General features: G+C 31.5%; 1 long non-coding RNA gene across 1 annotated transcript; it reads right to left on the reverse strand.

The window, feature by feature from the left end:
• Positions 1-5,008: 5,008 nt before the first annotated feature.
• Positions 5,009-6,037, reverse strand: LOC141662037 (uncharacterized). The gene is made up of 3 exons (XR_012550226.1): positions 5,846-6,037; positions 5,601-5,699; positions 5,009-5,525 (listed from the first exon to the last, which is right to left on the reverse strand). It is a non-coding gene; the product is annotated as an uncharacterized LOC141662037 (long non-coding RNA).
• Positions 6,038-6,263: the final 226 nt, after the last annotated feature.

Below are 6,263 nucleotides of genomic sequence, written 5' to 3' on the forward strand. Positions count from 1 at the left end.
GAATGACAGAGTCTCTCCCGCTGGTAATCTCCCCTGTGTTCTTCTGTTTCTATGCTGGCCGTGCTTTCTCTGATTCTTATTATTAAATTTCACGTACGTGAAATTTAATAATAATAATAATAATAATAATAATAATAATAATAATAATAATAATAATTGGATTATATTTGGGATAAGAATAAATTATTAAATATGTTGATTAAATTAAAAGGGGGAAAAAGTGATAATAATGTTTAGTTTATTATTAAAATTCTAATTCTAATAGTTTGAGGATAGCTTTTGCAATATATATACTAAGACACAGGCATTATTCATGTACGCGAGTAAAAAGAAAAAAAGAAAAAAAAATCTAGAATAAGAATCAGAGAAAGCGCGGCCAGCATAGAAACAGAAGAACACTGGGGAGATTACCAGCGGGAGAGACTCTGTCATTCATACGATAGCACAAAAGGGTATTCTTATTGTCATTACTCCAATTTTGAGTATAAATAATTTAATATTCAAACGATCTCATGCTTTTGTCCGTTAGAGTAAAGAATTAAAGTTTTAATTTTGTTCTTAACTGTACATATCTTCGGTTCCCTTCTTAGACTGTACAATCACTTATTTTAATTTGTGTTAGGGTAGTGAAGCTATATTCACATGTTTTATCACCGAGTCCTAGAGTTTTGATTTTAATATCTATTATTTTATAATAAGTTTTAATACGTTATTACATCTGTTGTGGATATTTAATTTTCTACTATTATTATCGTGGTCCGATATGGATATACGAATTATGCTACTATGCTTTATTTTAATAGGTCTCATATGTATATTATATATAATTAATAATTGGCACCTAGAGTTTTCATAATGTTTACAACCCAGTTTGTTATATTATTCTCAAGCATGTATTTGGATCACCATAATCTATGTTAAATGATTTGTAATATAATCTATGTTAAATGATTTGTAATATGTTAGTATTTCTTAAGTTATGTTAACTAATGACTAGTGATGTGTTATCTGCTAAGTATATTAGTTTGATTTTAATTGTTAACTTCAAGTTATTAAAGCTTCAATGTCCTTGCAATAATATCTATATTATTATTATATTGAATTGGTGGTCAGGCATGTTAAATAGCATATGATATAACAAAGTCAGGGGCGTACGGATAGCACTATTTTGTATTTATTAGTGTTCAAGGCTAGTGGGCTGCTTATAGGTCGTAGATGTGCTTGACAATTTACGAGTAAATATCTAAGTAAATAAATAGAATAAATTGTAAGTGAATATATGCTAATAAATTATAAATTTTCTGTTTAGATCGCGGGTCAGGGAGTTAGCGGATCTTTGTGACTTTTTTTAGTATTTTAGTTGCGAAATTCAAGGTACGCATTCTGTCCCCTTTTTATTCAGCACTACTCCTCTTGCCCATTATATTTATTTGATTCGTTTTGTTCTACTTTCTGGTTCATTCCGTTAATGTTTTCTTTGACCGTTTTAACTTCCGAAAATTGTTTTAAAAATTAATTTTGAAATTTTAGATATCTTTTATGCGATTTTCAAAAATTATTTATGACATCCGCTGTTTTGGAAATATAAATTACTTGTGATAGGTGATTTTAAAATTTTGTGAGAATATTTTATTTGAACCCTTAGTGATATAGGGTATATCGAGTTAACCAGCTGGAGGGGTACTACAGTCATTTCATTGCGGCACCGGTGACTTGACACTTCCGTGACAGTGTGATTGGTCACGGCGTATCCTTCCGTTAGCTCTTGGGAGGGGCTTTTGCGCATTTGATATTTGTTCAGGATACGTGGGTGCACCGAGAGTTTGATTTGTGATTTGATTTATGGTGACATTGTATATGCCGTACACGCTATCCATTCTGTTGCATGCATTAGGTACCCTATGATATGTGTATTTATATCTGTTCTGATATTGGTATAAAATATCCTAACCCCTCGTTGTTTCAGCCATATTATTGTTTTACAATAAATTGTGAAATCTCTATTTCTGATTTTTGTTTTATAAATTTTATTCTAAATCCGTACTGGGCGTTTAGCTCATGTCGTATTCTTTTTCTGGCAGGGGCTTAGAGGGATCTGGGATTGTGTGATGGAGAGCTACCCCAGTTCATTAATTAGAATTTCATACTTTGTCATTATCTAGACTTAATTATTTAAATAGAGATTTCTACATTTATATTATTGATTTAGACAGTTTGGAGATTTAATATTATTTTGGAAATTTTAGACTGTTTAAATTATGTTCAGAAATATATTAGTACACTGTTTGCAGGTTTATGAATTTTAAGTAATATCTATTTTTATTATTAAAAAGTGGGTGTTACATTAATATAATAAAACTGTCTTAGTTCGATAACCCTCTAGATAGGTTTATGACTTATGTTGCCTCTCATGATCTTGTAATCCAAGGCTTTTGGCATTCTCATAAATTAATATCATTCTCGTAAACATTATTATTAAATGAGCTCCCAGTAATTTAAGATATCAATATGTGTTCTCATCCCAACAATTCTCCTCAAATTAATCGCTATCTATTTTTAATCTACTTTCTAAACAAGACTTGTGTAAATTAAAATTGAGAAAAGTGATATATGCTAATAAAAAATAAAGAAAGGAGATGAGAGAGACTCTTAAATATGAGAAGAAAATATTAGACTCCTAAAATTTAAGGAGCATTAAGGAGTTTGGTGGAATAAATTTTTGGTACATTATGTTCAAGTTTTGACTTACGAGTTGCTGTAAGGAGCTTCTTCAAGATGCTCTAATATATATGTTCTTGTTTAAAAAAAAGTGTACACTGTCTTAGATTGGTTTCATTAATGGGGATATTTTAAGATCTCGTTTATTTCGTCAATTTGATTATTACATTTTAACTTAACTTTTTCGTAACTAAGTTGCAATTACAAATTCCAGAAAGTAATTTAAAATATACTCTTTCTGTCTCGTTTAATTATGCATTTTAAGGCGAATATAAAATATATTTTCATAATTTATTTTTGAATTTTTCCTTTTATATATTAAATTTTAAATATCAAATTTTTATTTAGTAGAAAAAATATTTAAAAATTAATAACAAAATTATACTTTAAAACAGCGTTAAAATGTGTGTCGAGTACTCATCCCCAACATTATGTCATTTGGTTGGAGACATTCAGGTATCAGTTATGGGCTTCCTTCATTCCAAACCCATATCTGATATTTGTTTAATAATTTTTGGCCTCCAAACCCATTCCTCGTACCCCTAAGGTATGAGTTTTTGATACCCAAGGGGAGAGATAGGTATGAGGATGGGGTATGGAGAATCAATTTTATTTATAGTATTTTAACTTTATTTAAGCCTAATATATCTGTTATTTTGTTAGAAACGATGTGTTATGCAGTTTTTCACATCAGTATGAAATCGATGTAAAAAAGATGAACTTTTCTCTACACCCACGTAGACATTGGTTTTTAAAATTTTTTACATCAGCCCAGAACCGATGTCTATTGACATTTTTCCAGTAGTGCAATCAAATGTAAAGGTTTAATACAAAAATAATTTAATAAGCTAAAATTTATTACAATGATAATTAAAACAATATTTAAATTAATTATAAATGATACCTCAACCACATACCATATTAACCCGATTCCTGATTCAAACTCCATACCACTTCTCGACCCCGATCCAATCCCGATCCGACTCCATATTAGGGATGGGCATTTCCCCCGCATCGCCCGACCCCGATCCGATCCCCGCCCCGAACGAGGCGGGGAATCGGGGATTTTTTCGGGTACGGGGCGGGGATCGGGGAGATATGTGTAAAAAATTCGGGGATCGGGGCGGGGACGGGGATTAGTGTCTCCCCGCCCCGATCCCCGACCCCGGATCGTATTTTAAATAAAATTAATATTATATATATAAATATGTCAAATAAATATTTTAATATATAAAATATATTATTATTTTCAATTTTTTATCTCCTAAATAATTTAAATTTATCTATCGTGATATTATTTCATTATAATAATACTAATTTTTATTATTATTATACTAGAAATAAATATTAATTGAAATTAAGGTTAACCATTAATATTAATGTACAATTCAAATCCATCATGCTAGAGTATGTTAGAGGTATGCATATGCAGAATAGAGAAATAGATGAAGAGAAAGGGGTGCGAAAATAAGATTTATCATCTACGGTCAAAAATCTTTGATCATAGTTTCACAGCTGGTTGCATTTACTCAATTCTACCACAGGTGGAACACGATCCAATGGAGATATTGGATAGCGTAGAGATTTCTACAACAAAGGAGCGTACAAAGCTTACTCTAGATTATAAAATTAAAAATGCCTAAGATAATAGTAACTCCAAAATCAATGTGTATATAAGATTTAAGGAAACAAATGTAGTCGTATAATAAGTCAAAACCAGTCTTCCTTGGATGCCACTAAATAAATGATTAATTAACGCACTTCCCTGTTGTTAGGAATTGGGTAATTTTTCCACTGTCAAGTGCTCAAAGGCCCGTACCTCACAAATCTTTTTACCCCCCAATTCCACCCACCTATCAGGCTACCACTGGACACTAGACCCGGCAATTTTGAACACGACACGACTTACACGATATAAAACAACACGAAAATTTAGTATTTGTGTTTGCATTTTTAGGACACGACACGAAAGTACACGAACACGAAAGTACACGGTCGAAATTTAGTGTCGGTTTTGTGTTTAACCTTCAAGTACACGACACGACACGAAATATACACCATAAATAAATATTATAATTAAATTTTAATATTTTTTTGAATATATGTAGAATTATAATAAATATATACATATTTATTTTTAAAATATTATTTGATTTCATTATATTGTATAGATATGAGATCTAGATATATATTTTTCATATATTTTATAAATTTTTTACCTAAAAATCTTATATTTTAATTTATATTAATATTAAATTTAATATATATTGATATTCAAGTAACACAACATACACGACACGAAACGAAAGTACACGAACACGAATGTACACAGACACTAAATATGTCGGTTTTGTGTTTAGCCTTCAAGTACACGAAACACGAAAATACACGACACGAAAGTATACGACACAAACGAATTGTCAGGTCTACTAGACACTAGAGTATCTCTTTCAGCCTTTCATGCACATCTAAAACATGTGTGCCATTTTAGCTACAATCTCTACAAACCTCCGCCATTTACAAATTATATGTACAAATTTTAATTACTAAATATATTTGTTACCCGAACTCAGCTGGAAGTGTCGAAATGATCAGTGTCTAAGTGTATGATCCAACAATATTGTTCAGTTCGGAGTTTGTAGAATAAAATAGTTCGTATTTTCGAAAACAGTTAAAGATTAATTAAAATAGATAGAAAATGGGAGGGGTAGAGAAAATTATAGGGCGAGTCTTGGAACTGAGGCCCGTGTTGATAAAAATGGCAGCAACAGAAGACAAGGCCAGACCACATCCTATTTTTCGAAAACCTGTGTCACTCTCAAATTAAATCAAAAAATTATGGAAAAATAATGTTTACTCGAAAAGAAAAATTAAAACAACACCTTTGAAGGTTTCCCAAGGATATACAATTCCATCTTTGTTCTGATCAAAGAAGCTAACATGCTTCTGTAGAACGTTCCATTTCATACTCGCAAACTCATCTGCAAATAAACATATTACACAGAGATATATGTTGAATATTAACTTGTACAGTTATGTAAGAGAAAGATAGATAATGACATATCAAGAAAAACACACACACGCACACAAACACAAACGAAAACGAAAACACAGAGTACACGTGTACCTTTTTTAGAAGCTTCTAAATCAACAACCTGCGATGAAGCCATGAACAGAAGTGTTTATCTATCAAGATTTATCAGGTAAACACAAACTGTATCTGTAAAGTGATGGAACGGAGAGAGAGCGAGAAAAGAGACAGAACAAAGAGATATACGGGAGAGAGAGTGAGAGAGAGAGGTGTAACAGAGAAAAAATGACAAATATTAGTAACAGAGTAACTGTGAAAATACAATCACTGTCGATATATTCCTCAATTTTCTATCTTCGCTGAGAATCAAAGATTCATTCCTTTTAAGCATTGTTTTCCCAACTTTTAACTATTTAAAGTCTATCGGAATTAAAGATGCACAAAAGGCCCACCGGGCCGGGTCTTGACCGGGCCTTAAAAAGCCCGGGCTTTGACCGGGTCGGGTTTTTCAAGT

The sequence above is a fragment of the Apium graveolens genome, chromosome 5 (genome assembly GCF_009905375.1).
Source record: "Apium graveolens cultivar Ventura chromosome 5, ASM990537v1, whole genome shotgun sequence".
Lineage (NCBI taxonomy): Eukaryota > Viridiplantae > Streptophyta > Magnoliopsida > Apiales > Apiaceae > Apium > Apium graveolens.